This window comes from Rana temporaria, chromosome 6 (assembly GCF_905171775.1).
Source record: "Rana temporaria chromosome 6, aRanTem1.1, whole genome shotgun sequence".
NCBI lineage: Eukaryota > Metazoa > Chordata > Amphibia > Anura > Ranidae > Rana > Rana temporaria.
In genome coordinates, this window is record NC_053494.1 from 133,127,995 (window position 1) to 133,142,832 (window position 14,838).

The 14,838-nt window shown below is 45.9% G+C and overlaps 2 protein-coding genes across 3 annotated transcripts in view; one reads left to right on the forward strand and one right to left on the reverse strand.

Moving 5' to 3' along the window:
* The window catches only part of FTCDNL1 (formiminotransferase cyclodeaminase N-terminal like), a 53,946-nt gene extending 52,436 nt beyond the window's left edge, over nucleotides 1-1,510 (reverse strand). The window contains exon 1 of one of the 2 annotated variants that reach the window (XM_040357389.1): nucleotides 1,406-1,510. The gene's annotated coding sequence lies outside the window, so the exon portion shown is untranslated. The remainder of the gene's footprint in view (nucleotides 1-1,405) is intronic. The other variant, XM_040357390.1, reaches the window with a different exon arrangement.
* An 8,750-nt stretch (nucleotides 1,511-10,260) lies between these two features.
* Nucleotides 10,261-14,838, forward strand: part of LOC120943834 (ras-related protein Rab-5B-like) — a 61,060-nt gene continuing 56,482 nt past the window's right edge. The window contains exon 1 of the mRNA XM_040357391.1: nucleotides 10,261-10,435. The gene's annotated coding sequence lies outside the window, so the exon portion shown is untranslated. The remainder of the gene's footprint in view (nucleotides 10,436-14,838) is intronic.

A 14,838-nucleotide genomic window follows, 5' to 3' on the forward strand; every position in this document is an offset into this window, starting at 1 on the left:
CATATAAGCCTTGGAGACCTACCCACCGTACGGTGAGATGTGGGTCAACGGGAGTCGGTAAGAGTATTCATCTTTTAACTTACCAAGGAATGTCCATGAGAAGAGGTTTTTGCCTTTCCGTGTGAAGTGGTGTTGTTTTTTCAACTGAGGGGAATATCTGAACGTAGTTACAAGCTATGAATGTATCATAAGGAACCACCCCCACACATATACATGGGACTTTTTCACTTATAAATTGTATCTGTGGTCATACACTTTTACAGGACTTATTAATTGCTTTATTTACCTTTGTTGGTTCACCCATTCATATCTAACCGTGAACGTCAGTTGTTTTTCTGTTCATGGTACATATGATCTTTTCCCCATCGTGTACCCAGTGAAGTTTTTGGACATATTTCCCTATAGGGTGTCTGTCTATTTGGGGCCACTTTGTGGACACAATTTTTCACACAGGTTGGCGCTACATTTTATATTCTTTTCACTTTTGCACAATTATCCATTGGTATGTTGGCTGCCCACAACCACTGATATATATTATATGTTTTTTCGAGTAGCGCAATATTTTTTGTATATATTCAGTTAAAGTAGTGCCTTATCCCTCATTCCCATCTTAGAGAGTTGGGAGGTATAGAATCAGGAAGTAAAGCCTTACGGCTTCACAGCCTGGTTCACTACTGTGCATGCGCCAGTCACGCTGCATGTCCTAACTGGTCCCTGCTCTCTTCTGGGACCTGTGCATCCCTCAGAAGATAGCGGGGTACGGAGGGGCCGGACATGGCGTAGATCGCCGCAGATTTTGTGGCGATCTATCGCCGGAAGTGGGAGCAAATACCTGTATTAGACAGGGATCTGCGCCGCCGTGAAAGGTGCCAAATGTGACACCGGAGGGGGGGACCGGATAAGCGGAAGTTTTTGGGTGGAACTCCTCTTTAAATGGGGTAAATCCTTCCGGGGCTGAAGTGGATAAAGTCCTCAAATGTAAACAGCAGGGGAGGCGCTGCAAAGCATGCTGGGAATCCAGGAAGCGGTGGAAAGAGATGGGAAGTAGACAGGCACAAGTCCTATTACTGTTTGTATTGGTATTACAATGCTGCTGTTATAAAATAAGTGTATGCTGTCAATATAAAACAACTGAATAAAAACAAACTGTATTCTCATGTTCCTTCCAGACTTTCTCCTGCCCTCCCTTGTAGAACTACAGGTCTCAGAATGTCCTGAGTGTCTCTATGGTCTTAATAAGGTGCTGTGCTGCATATTGTGCCAGCTAAACCGTACACAGCTCAGAAGAGAATGACGTGCCATTTCATTAATTATTATCGCTCTGTATGAGAACAACCTCTGAGGGGACAATAAATAATGGGCTCTGCTTAGCCTGGATCAGAGTTCTCCCTCCGGAAGTCTTTACCTTCTAGCCGCCTTCCTACACACAGCTCCGTCTTATGGCAACTCACTGGATCCAAAACGTGGCTGTTCCTACAGCGCCACCTTGTGTTATAAACCTGTAATGACCGAAGCTGCCCTAAGGTCCAATAAAAATCACATTCATTTTATTCGGACTGCAAACAGAAGACGTTATGTCTTTATAAAAACAATAATACTTTTTTTTATTTGTTTTTTCAATTTAAAACAAACAAGTAACTTTGCAGTCGATAGTGAAACAGATAGCAAAGTACATATAATTTTTTTTATAAATTTCTAATTTGCTAATATACAAAACATTGTTTTTTTTTTGCTAGAAAATGACTTGGAACCACCAAACGTCCAATTTTTTTTTTAACCACTTAAGCTCCGGACCATTTTGCTGGCCAAAGACCAGGCCACTTTTTGGGATTCGGCACTGCGTCGCTTTAACTGACAATTGCGCGGTCATACTACGTGGCTCCTACATATAATTGACGTCCCTTTTCCCCCTCAAATAGAGCTTTCTTTTGGTGGTATTTGATCACCTCTGCGGTTTTTATTTTTTGCACTATAAACAAAAATAGAGCGACAATTTTGAAAAAAATGCAATATTTTTTATTTTTTGCTATAATAAATATCCCCCAAAAATATATTAAAAAAAAGTTTTTTTCCTTAGTTTAGGCCGATATGTATTCTTCTACATATTTTTGGTAAAAAAAACGCAATAAGTGTATATTGATTGGTTTGCGCAAAAGTTATAGCGTCTACAAAATAGGGGATAGAATTATGGCATTTTTATTATAATTTTTTTACTAGTAATGGCGGCGATCTGCGATTTTTATCGCACTCCGACTTTATGGCGGACACATCAGACACTTTTGACACATTTTAGGGACCATTGTCATTTTTACAGCGATCAGTGCTATAAAAATGCACTGATTACTGTGAAAATGACACTGGCAGTGAAGGGGTTAACCACTAGGTGGGCGCTGAAGGGGTTAAGTGTGCCCTAGGGAGTGCTTCTAACTGTAGGGGGGATGGGCTATGTGTGACACGACAGTGATCACCGCTTCTGATTAAAAGAAGCGGTGATCACTGTCCTGTCACTAGGAAGACTGGGGAAATGCTTGTGTAAATCAGCATTTCCCGTTCTTTTTCACCGTGAGACGATTGCGGGTATCCCCGTGGATATCGAGTCCACGGGATCCGTGGTCGGGCTCATGGAGCTCGCGGCAGGCGCGCGTGCGTCTTCAATGCGGCTTCTTAAAGGGAACGTATATATACGTCCTTTTGCCTGCCCGTGCCATGCTGCAAACGTATATCTGCGTGCGGTGGTCGGCAAGCGGTTAAGCAGAGGCTTTAGGGAATAGAGGGTGTTGTAATTTTTACACAATTTTGGCGTGGCAGTTTATCAAAAGTAAATTTTAATTTCTAATAGTTTTTATTGGCAGATTTTCAGGTAATATATATAAAACACCAGGTACAAGTAATTATTAGAGAGAGATATTATCCATCTAAATCCACCAATGATGACATACAAAACAGGAGGAGGCCTTTACATCTACCCCCCCCAGCAGAAGAGTTCCTAGACTTCAGTTGTAAACTTTCAGGAAAAAATATGTTTTAACCAGTTCAATACCGGGCACTTTCACCCCTTCCTGCCCAGGCCATTTTTTAGCTTTTTAGCGCTGTCGCATTTTGAATGACAATTGCCCGGTCATGCGACACTACCCAAATTATTTATTTTTTATTTTTCTTCACACAAATAGAGCTTTCTTTTGGTGGTATTCAATCACTGCTGGGATTTTTATTATTTTACTAAAAGAATATTTTTTTTCCTATTTTCTGTCAGTAAATAAGTAATTTTTTGCCTTCACTGATGTGCGCTGATGAGGCGGCACTTATTAGGTGGCACAGATGAGGAGGCACTAATATGCAGGACTGATGGGCACTGATAGGTGGCACTCATATGCAGCACTGGTGGGAACTGATAGGTGGCACTGGTGGGCACTGATAGGCGGCAGTGGTGGGCACTGATGGGCGGACTGGTGGGCACTGATAGGCGGCAGTGGTGGGCACTGATGGGCAGACTGGTGGGCACCGATAGGCGGAAGTGGTGGGCACTGATGGGCGGACTGGTGGGCAGTGATAGGCGGCACAGATAGGCAGCACTGATTGGTAGTGATGGGCAGCACTGATTGGTAGTGATGGGCAGCACTGATGAGCAGGCACTTATGGCCACTGGTGGGAGGCACTGACTATTATCACTTATGGGCACTGATTGGTGGCACTGCTGGGGCTTTCCTATAATCAGGGCACTGATGATCAGTGCCCCGAATACCTGGCCAGGTCTCCTCTGCAAAGAAATGCCGCTGATCGGCACTCCTCGCCACACACCTGGTCAGTGTGAGGCGAGGAGAGTCAATTCACGGAACTTCCGTATTTACATGTGACCAGCTGTGATTGGACAAAGCCGATCACATGGTTAAAGAGCCACGGCTCTTTACAGAGATCGGAGTCGCGCAACACAGCATGGCCACGATCACCGTGCTGTGCTGTGCACCCCCCATGGGCGCGTGATAGCAGCCATTCTGGGGTGCTGTCATATGATGTCCTCTCAGAACGAGAGCCGCACCGTCCCTCTATCATACCCATTTTTTTGTGAAATATAAAAGATGATGTTACCTCAAGTGAATAGATACCTAACATGTCACACTTTAAAATTGTGCATGCCCGTTAAATTGTGACAAAATTGTTTATTATTCATATTAAAGCGGAGTTCCACCCAAAAGTGGAACTTCCGCTTAATCCACTCCTCGCCCCCTTACATGCCACATTTGGCATGTAATTTTTTTAGGGGTGGGAAATGGGGGCTTCAGGAGGAGTGTGACTTCCTGTCCCACTTCCTCCTTCCGCCAAGGGGCTGCAAAGGCAAATAGTCTAATCGTCTTTTGTCAGCCCCTCCTGTAGGCGATCGCCTGGGACACGTGACAGGTCCCAGGCGATCGCCTGTCCAATCAGATGGCGCAGCGCCACTCGCGCATGCGCAGTGAGTGCCCGGCCGTGAAGCCGAAAGCTGTCACGGCCGGGTGCCCACAGTTAGGATGGAGACGCCGGTGGAGAGGGGGGGAGAGGAGCGGAGCTCCGTGCGGTGCGGCTCGGCGCTGGACGGCAGAGCAGGTAAGTGTATGTTTATTAAAAGCCAGCAGCTACACTTTTTGTAGCTGCTGACTTTTAATAAACATAAAAATTTAGTGGAACACCCCTTTAAACACTTTAAAAATCTTTACAGATTACTAGTTTACTGTTACACAGGAGGTCTGATGTAAGAATTATTGCTCTCACTATGATGTTCACAAAGATAACGCACATGTGTGGGGCGATCACCGTTTACTGTATGTGTGCGGAACCTATAGTCGCATTCATATTTGTGCATGAGCATAGGGGGATGGGGTGCTTTGCATTTTTTTTATTTCTTTTTTTATTTAATCACTTAAGACCCGGACCAAAATGCAGCTAAAGGACCTTGCCCCTTTTTGCGATTTGGCACTGTGTCGCTTTAACTGACAATTGCGCGGTCGTGCGACGTGGCCCCCAAACAAAATTGACATCCTTTTTTCCCCACAAATAGAGCTTTCTTTTGGTGGTATTTGATCACCTCTGCGGTTTTTATTTTTTGCGCTATAAACAAAAACAGAGCGACAATTTTGAAAAAAATGCAATATATTTTGTTATAATAAATGTCCCCCAAAACATTATGACGGACACTTCGGACAATTTTGACACATTTTTGGGACCATTGTAATTTTCACAGCAAAAAATGCATTCAAAATGCATTGTTTATTGTGAAAATGACAGTTGCAGTTTGGGAGTTAACCACATGGGGCGCTGTTGGGGTTATGTGTTCCCTGAAGTGTGTTTACAACTGTAGGGGGGTGTGGCTGTAGGTGTGATGTCATCGATTGTGTCCCCCTATAAAAGGGATGACACGATCGATGCTGCCGCCACAGTGAAGAACGGGGAAGCCGTGTTTACACGGGTCGCTTCGGACCGGGTCGCGGGTGCGCGCCGTGGGCGCGCGCCAACGACCCACGGCTGGGTACTAGTACAGGACGTACCTGTACGTACATGTGCCCAGCCGTGCCATTCTGCCGACGTATATGTGCAGGAGGCGGGCCTTAAGAGGTTAAAAAAAATGTTGACACTACTTTTTATATCAATTTTTTTGCTATCACAAGGGATGAACATCCCTTGTGATAGTATAGGCCAGTGATGGCAAACCTTGGCACCCCAGATGTTTTGGAACTACATTTCCCATGATGCTCAGGCACTCTGCAGTGTAGTTGAGCATCATGATAAATGAAGTTCCAAAACATCTGGGGTGCCAAGGTTCGCCCTCACTGGTATACACCATGACAGGTTCTCTTTATGGAGAGATCTGGGGTCTATTAGGCCCTATATCTCTCCTCTGCCCTCCGAAGCAGCCAATCCAATCAAGATTGGTTTGATCAGTTGCTTTACTAGCCAGTAACCGCTATCAAACAAACAACCAAAACCAGAAGTGACAAAATCATAATCACTTCCGGGTTTCATGTACCATAGAGATGATCCGGGAACAGAAGTCCCTCTTTCATCCCTATAGTTAGCCGGTGCAACTAGCGGACTGATCGGGTCCGCCTGTTAGTTTTTCAGGTGGACCCGATAGGACCCTCCAGTCTCCTCTATGGAGCAGTGGTTCTCAACAGACATGTGTCCATTGACACTCGCCAACATCCGATACGATCCTATCAGCCAAAAACAGATGGATGGGGATCTGTTCTCCATCTGTCTGGTGGATCGGATAATAGAGGACCATAGAGGAGAGTGGCCGTGTCCACTCTGCATAAGTGGAGCAGACATGGACCACCTATACGCCCTCTCAGCGGGCCGCTGCAACCATCATCCAGATATCACCACCACTTACCAAGGACACATACATATATGTGTATATATATATATACGTCGGTCAGGAATTGGTCTAAACAAAGCCTTCTGCGCCATTGTAATGGGCCATTATGATAGCACACGAAACTGGTGAATATGGTGAGGCTACCTTGAAATAGAAACTGGTGCAAGTTCTGCATCTATTTAAAGTGGTTGTAAACTTCAGACATGAAATGTAGCACTACCCCCGAAGGAGCTGCTGGATTGCTTTGGGTGGCATGTTACCGCTATTCTTTCGCCGTCCAGGGTACTTAATGAGAGCTGAAAGAAAGCTCAATGTTCACATGTTGCGCTTCTTTTTTCTATGCTTTATTTACCAAGCGTGGTAAAAGAATAAAAGTGGTAATTGAAGAGGTAGAAGGGTAATAGGCAATAGGTTCAGGTGTAAAACTTTTGATCGGAAACACTCCTGCTTCCCACAATGCAGCTTTCGTCGCCACTCTAGCCAGAGCGGGTATTGTGCACCTGGATAGGCCTCTCTCCCTAACCTAGCAGCCAGGATCTCACACGGAAACTTGGTAGAGTCTCTGCCACAGACCTTGCCAAAGGTGGAGACACATTCGGTCCAGAATCCTCTCAGCACAGGATTAAGCACCCGGATCTCTCTTGAATAAATCTTGTGAACTCAGAACTGACAGGCGACCATCACTCAGCCTCTCAGTATTAGTGCGTCCTTCAATGAAGTTCTAGGCCTCTCCTGAGCGTACCAGCCTTCTGCTCGGTGCTCTCCAGAACAGGTGCTTCATTGGGTGGCTTCTTCCCTCTAGGACAGACAGCACAGGACTACTCCGCAGCGTAGACCCAGTCTGACTACCGGGCCTACTCGGCAGATCACAACTCTTGATCACGCACCCCCGGCCAGGAGGGCCACTCACGGGGGGTGGTGGGACGACTGACCAGGGACAGACGATGACCCCGAACTAATGACGTCTGTCCCTTAAGTACTCTCCCCCAGCATGCACAGCGAGACAATCAACTCTCACTGATTGGCTGCCGAGGAAGAACACCCAATACACCCTGACTTGACTGCTGCCACCCTCGGCCTGGGGTGACACCAACACCCCTGACAACAATAGTGGTCACTCACAGTACAGCCACGGCTGGAACAGAGGCCCAAATTTGGCAAAAACAGTACAGTCAGAGGCAATTAAATCTCTGACTACCCTCTAAATTTAAAGCAGCGCCAGCTAGAAAGTACAGAATACTACAGAAATATAAACAAAGCGTATCTGTCTCAATCCAATGACTCATTTTTGTCTGATGCATTGTTTCTTTTGCTGTCAGCATAAATCACTTCTGACAAGTTTTACTGACACAGAGAGAAAAAAATTGACAGGGGAGGGACCTCAGCATATTTGTAAAATTTCATTTTTTATTTTATTTTTTTTCTAGACAATAATTCATGATTCAACTAGATTATTTAATATATGTAATTTTATATTTGATCCACTAGATGGCAACGATGTGTACTGCACGCATGCAAAAAGATAATTCAAGCCTTGTACACACGGCCGGGAATCTCGTCAGGAAAAAAACGTTGGTTTTCCTGACGAGATTCCTGGCAAGCTTTCTTGCTTGCCGAATGTACACACAGGCCATTCAAAAGAACAGCTGTTCTTTTGAATGGCAAGAACGCGGTGACGTCATCGACTACGACGAGCATGCGTATGTCACATTCGATGCCGTCGCTTCCATCTTGCTACACCCTACACTATGCCTTGGAAGCTACCGTGCATGCGCCAAAGTCTCATCGAGCATGCGCAGGTTTCCATGGAGGCAGGTAAGTATACACACGCTCGGCTTTCTCGGCAGGAAAACACTGCCGAGAATCACAACGAGAAAATAGAGAGCAGGTTCTTTATTTTTCTCGTCGACATTCCAGGCAGTTTTCTCGGCGAGAAACCGTACACACGCATGGTTTTCTCGGCAAAAGCTCTCCCAGCAGCTTTTTTGCAGAGAAAACCGTGCGTGTGTACGAGGCTTCATATGTTTTTCTTCCCCCTTTTTTTATTTCTTTTGTCTTTTTCATAGTACAGGCATTGCTAGACCTATGGGGAGATTTTGAATGAAGGGATTCACAGATTTGTGATGTTGAATCATTGCAAGCAGACACATTTTTAACATATGATCCAGCGCTGGAGAGCTGCTCTGTTGCCGTACTCCTATGTGAGGCGGTCGGGAAGCAGTTATTCCGGCCTGGTGGGTAGGCACACCCGTCTGGAGCCACTTACGAACTGTGATAGTAGTCTGAAGACTTGAAAATGCCGACAGCACCTGCAATGAGGAGCAGCCTGGCCAGTCCACAGGCTTCCTGAAGTGAGGTAGACATGGTCCCTGCACTTTTCTTATTACTAAGCACTGTCTCTGTCAGATTGGGAACCTGTCCCTACGCTAGCATCTTACATAAAATCTGCCAAATCCAGGAGCTGGAGTCTTAAATAGACTCTGCCTGACCCAAGATGGCTACTGAGGTAACATGGGTCACCAGAGTCCAATTGGACAGCTGTCTCCTTGAGACTGCAGGAAGTTATAGGGGAAGTTGTTGGTATTGGTCCAGTGCCACCTGCCTACACTCACTCTGATATCTCAATAAGGAGAACCTGTAACTTTAACTGCTTGCCGTCCGCCGCAATCCATCGGCAGAATGGCGCGGCTGCGCAAAAGGACGTATATATACGTCTCCTTTAAGAAGCGGCACTGTGGATGCACACCCGCCACAAGCTCCGTGACTCTGACCGCGGGTCCCGCGGACATACCCGTGATCGTGTCACGGTGAGGAAGAAGGGGGAAATGCTGATGTAAACAAGCATTTTCCCAGTCTTCCTAGTGACAGGACAGTGATCACCGCTTCCTGTAATCGGAAGCGGTGATCACTGTCGTGTCACACACAGCCCATCCCCCCTACAGTTAAAACACATCCCTAGGAAACACTTAACCCCTTCAGCGCTACCACGTGCTTAACCCTATTCACTGCCAGTGTCATTTTCACAGTATTCAGTGCAATTTTATAGCACTGATCGCTGTAAAAATGACAATGGTCCCAAAAATGTGTCAAAAGTGTCCGATGTGTCCGCCATAAAATTGCAGTCATGATAAAAATTTCAGATCGCCGACATTACTAGTAAAAAATAATAATAATAAAAATGACATAATTCTATCCCCTATTTTGTAGACGCTATAACTTTTGCGCAAAGCAATCAATATACGCTTATTGCGATTTTTTTTTTTACCAAAAATATGTAGAAGAGTACGTATCGGCCTAAACTGAGGGAATTTTTTTTTTATATATCTTTTTTGGGGATATTTATTAAAGCAAAAAGTTAAAAATATTGCATTTTTTTCAAAAGTGTCGCTCTATTTTTGTTCATAGCGCAAAAAATAAAAACCGCAGAGGTGATCAAATACCACAAAAAAAAACTCTATTTGTGGGGAAAAAAGGACGTCAATTTTGTTTGGGAGCCACGTCGCACGACCGCGCAATTGTCAGTTAAAGCGACGCAACGCCGAATCGCAAAAAATGCTCTGGTCTTTGGCCAGCGAAATGGTCCGGGGCTTAAGTGGTTAAATATGCTGTCACATAGGGAGTTATTGATAGAAATAAAGTGACAAATAAAAACAAAAACATTTTTTACAGTGGCCTCTAACATACATAGACTGAAAATTGTGCCTTCTAAGTGTACAGAAAAATGTCTCTAGCCGTGAATGGGTTACAGGATTCGGACCATGGTTGCTCCAGGTCTGAAGGATTTAATAGATCAGGGAGGGCAGCTCACACATTATCAATACTACATGAGGTCACATGACAGGCCAGTGGCTGGCGATCGTGTGACCGTCATGTGATCACCACAGAGTTCCCAGCCAGAGCCGTAGCGAGCGGCGGAAGTGGGGATTGTTGATGGATTTCCGGTGTCCGGAGGATGCTCGCCCCCCTCTGGAGAGACAGACGGAGTGACAGAAGCGCTGCGAGCTGAGGGAGGCTCTGCCCGGGGAAGAAGAGCCGAGGCCACAGCGGGCACTACGCCGAGCTGTCAGCGAGTCCTGATGGTGTGAGGTATGTCCGTCCGCCCCATACAACTGACAGGGAGCCGGGCCAGTACCGGGAACACGGCGCCTCTCCTCTCATTGTTCTCTACTACAACACACTGCCTGCCCGGGGGTGACACTGTGATCACCGGTATACCGGCACTGTCACCGGGCATCAATAGAGCTCTATTTATAAACACAGAAGAAAACGTTTTATTACATCGCAGATTACCAAGTCTTGGATGTGGTGGCTGCATTCGTTTTCCTTTTCTTAGGATTCCTTTCCCTTGTTTTCACTTGGTGATCTGGCCAGCAAGTATGTTGTTTTTCAAAAGTACAAGCTATCTTGCAGATGTGTCAGCTACAGTGATGATACAAACCATTTACCACTAACAGGGGTACTTACTATGATCAGATTTTATGTAAAACTTTTATCCTAAAAGGAACAAACTGCTTTCTGTACCTGATTATATAGCGCAGTCATCTGTGATCACAAGTATGGTTGGGCTGTCATCGCTGATCACTAGTATGGTAGGGCAGTCATCTGTGATCACTAGTATGGTTGGGCTGTCATCGCTGATCACTAGTATGGTAGGGCAGTCATCGCTGATCACTAGTATGGTAGGGCTGTCATCGCTGATCACTAGTATGGTAGGGTTGTATCTGTGATCACTAGAATGGTTGGGCTGTCATCGCTGATCACTAGTATGGTAGGGCAGTCATCGCTGATCACTAGTATGGTTGGGCTGTCATCGCTGATCACTAGTATGGTAGGGCAGTCATCTGTGATCACTAGTATGGTTGGGCTGTCATCGCTGATCACTAGTATGGTAGGGCAGTCATCGCTGATCACTAGTATGGTAGGGCTGTCATCGCTGATCACTAGTATGGTAGGGCTGTCATTGCTGATCACTAGTATGGTAGGGTTGTATCTGTGATCACTAGAATGGTTGGGCTGTCATTGCTGATCACTAGTATGGTAGGGCTGCCATTGCTGATCACTAGTATGGTTGGGCTGTCATCTGTGATCACTAGTATGGTAGGGCTGTCATCTGTGATCACTAGTATGGTAGGGCAGTCATCTGTGATCACTAGTATGGTAGGGCTGCCATTGCTGATCACTAGTATGGTTGGGCTGTCATCTGTGATCACTAGTATGGTAGGGCTGTCATCTGTGATCACTAGTATGGTAGGGCAGTCATCTGTGATCACTAGTATGGTAGGGCTGCCATTGCTGATCACTAGTATGGTAGGGCTGTCATCTGTGATCACTAGTATGGTAGGGCTGTCATTGCTGATCACTAGTATGGTTGGGCTGTCATCTGTGATCACTAGTATGGTAGGGCTGTCATCTGTGATCACTAGTATGGTAGGGCTGTCATCTGTGATCACTAGTATGGTAGGGCAGTCATCTGTGATCACTAGTATGGTAGGGCTGTCATCGCTGATCACTAGTATGGTAGGGCTGTCATCGCTGATCACTAGTATGGTAGGGCTGTCATCTGTGATCACTAGTATGGTTGGGCTGTCATTGCTGATCACTAGTATGGTTGGGCTGTCATTGCTGATCACTAGTATGGTTGGGCTGTCATTGCTGATCACTAGTATGGTTGGGCTGTCATTGCTGATCACTAGTGTGGTTGGGCTGTCATTGCTGATTACTAGTATGGTTGGGCTGTCATTGCTGATCACTAGTATGGTAGGGCTGTCATTGCTGATCACTAGTATGGTAGGGCTGTCATCGCTGATCACTAGTATGGTAGGGCTGTCATCGCTGATCACTAGTATGGTAGGGCTGTCATTGCTGATCACTAGTATGGTAGGGTTGTATCTGTGATCACTAGAATGGTTGGGCTGTCATTGCTGATCACTAGTATGGTAGGGCTGCCATTGCTGATCACTAGTATGGTTGGGCTGTCATCTGTGATCACTAGTATGGTAGGGCTGCCATTGCTGATCACTAGTATGGTTGGGCTGTCATCTGTGATCACTAGTATGGTAGGGCTGTCATCTGTGATCACTAGTATGGTAGGGCAGTCATCTGTGATCACTAGTATGGTAGGGCTGCCATTGCTGATCACTAGTATGGTAGGGCTGTCATCTGTGATCACTAGTATGGTAGGGCTGTCATTGCTGATCACTAGTATGGTTGGGCTGTCATCTGTGATCACTAGTATGGTAGGGCTGTCATCTGTGATCACTAGTATGGTAGGGCTGTCATCTGTGATCACTAGTATGGTAGGGCAGTCATCTGTGATCACTAGTATGGTAGGGCTGTCATCGCTGATCACTAGTATGGTAGGGCTGTCATCGCTGATCACTAGTATGGTAGGGCTGTCATCTGTGATCACTAGTATGGTTGGGCTGTCATTGCTGATCACTAGTATGGTTGGGCTGTCATTGCTGATCACTAGTATGGTTGGGCTGTCATTGCTGATCACTAGTATGGTTGGGCTGTCATTGCTGATCACTAGTGTGGTTGGGCTGTCATTGCTGATTACTAGTATGGTTGGGCTGTCATTGCTGATCACTAGTATGGTAGGGCTGTCATTGCTGATCACTAGTATGGTAGGGCTGTCATCGCTGATCACTAGTATGGTAGGGCTGTCATCGCTGATCACTAGTATGGTAGGGCTGTCATTGCTGATCACTAGTATGGTTGGGCTGTCATTGCTGATCACTAGTATGGTTGGGCTGTCATTGCTGATCACTAGTATGGTTGGGCTGTCATTGCTGATCACTAGTATGGTAGGGCTGTCATTGCTGATCACTAGTATGGTAGGGCTGTCATCGCTGATCACTAGTATGGTAGGGCTGTCATTGCTGATCACTAGTATGGTTGGGCTGTCATTGCTGATCACTAGTATGGTTGGGCTGTCATTGCTGATCACTAGTATGGTTGGGCTGTCATTGCTGATCACTAGTATGGTTGGGCTGTCATTGCTGATCACTAGTATGGTTGGGCTGTCATTGCTGATCACTAGTATGGTTGGGCTGTCATTGCTGATCACTAGTATGGTTGGGCTGTCATTGCTGATCACTAGTATGGTTGGGCTGTCATTGCTGATCACTAGTATGGTTGGGCTGTCATTGCTGATCACTAGTATGGTAGGGTTGTCATTGCTGATCACTAGTATGGTAGGGTTGTCATTGCTGATCACTAGTATGGTAGGGTTGTCATTGCTGATCACTAGTATGGTAGGGTTGTCATTGCTGATCACTAGTATGGTAGGGTTGCCATCGCTGATCACTAGTATACGGTGACGGTGATCAGCTGAAAGGGATCAGGCAGTATAAATTTGTTCCTGAAGTTTCCGGTGTTTACTATATATACTATGTGTCCAGAGGATGGCTGGTCAGCACCATCCAGTGATCTGCTATTCCTACTGCTGACACTTCCCCCAGGGATCTCACCCCCCCAGGGATCGCACACCCATAGGAGATTCCAGCCAGTGCATGAATCATGTTTCCTAGAAATCTCTGTCCTTCCTTGGTGTTTATTTACAGTTCTGTTCTAAATGTAGCTAATAAAGCAGAAGAGGTAACAGGCATGACAAGGCAGCTGTGTGTCCACACTGTCTTCTCTGTGCTGGGAGATCAGGAGCCACAACGTCACTTCTCCATTGACAACAGTAAACCTGATTGGGAAGACACAACTTTTCTGGACTTCTTTTTATAAACATATAAAACATACCCTTGCAGAGAACTTTGTTGCATATTTTTGCACAGGAAAAAAAAACCTCACATGACACCAATGTTACAGGGCACATAGAAAACAATTGAGTTCTTTGTGCCATTGCAGAGACCGGTGTCCGCACATGGTGTGCATGGTGGTGACAGCATCTCATTGCGATCATTGTGGGCACACTTTAGGGCATTCCGAGTTCTGGTAATAAGGTGTCACATAGGCTGGAGCAGTTGGTTGCGTTGGTGTTAAAGTAAAATAAAAGGCGTGTTACTAAAGCATTTGACCAATGCACTGCAAGTTCATTCTGGCTAATAAGGTTCCGACATTAAGCCCAGGTTCACACTGACGGCAGGAATGAAATGGTGCGAATTCATGCCCGCATGTCAGTCCCGACCTTGGGGGTGATTTCTGAGACATCTGTGCGGGTTTCTGCACAGATGTCTATTGAAATCCCACCCTGAAGTCACTAAAAGTAATAAAGAAACTACTGTATTTGCCGGTGTATAAGGCGACCACCTATTTTTCAAGTGAAAACATGGCTTTTGGGCTATACTCACCCTATAATACTACCCCCTTCTAAGGCACCACCATTAAAAAAAAAAAAAAAACATGGATTTCACCACCCACCATTTCAGCCTCTGCTCACCTGTGCCCCCATTGCAGCCTCTGCTCACCTGTGCCCCCATTGCAGCCTCTGCTCATCTGTGCCCCCATTGCAGCCTCTGCTCATCTGTGCCCCCATT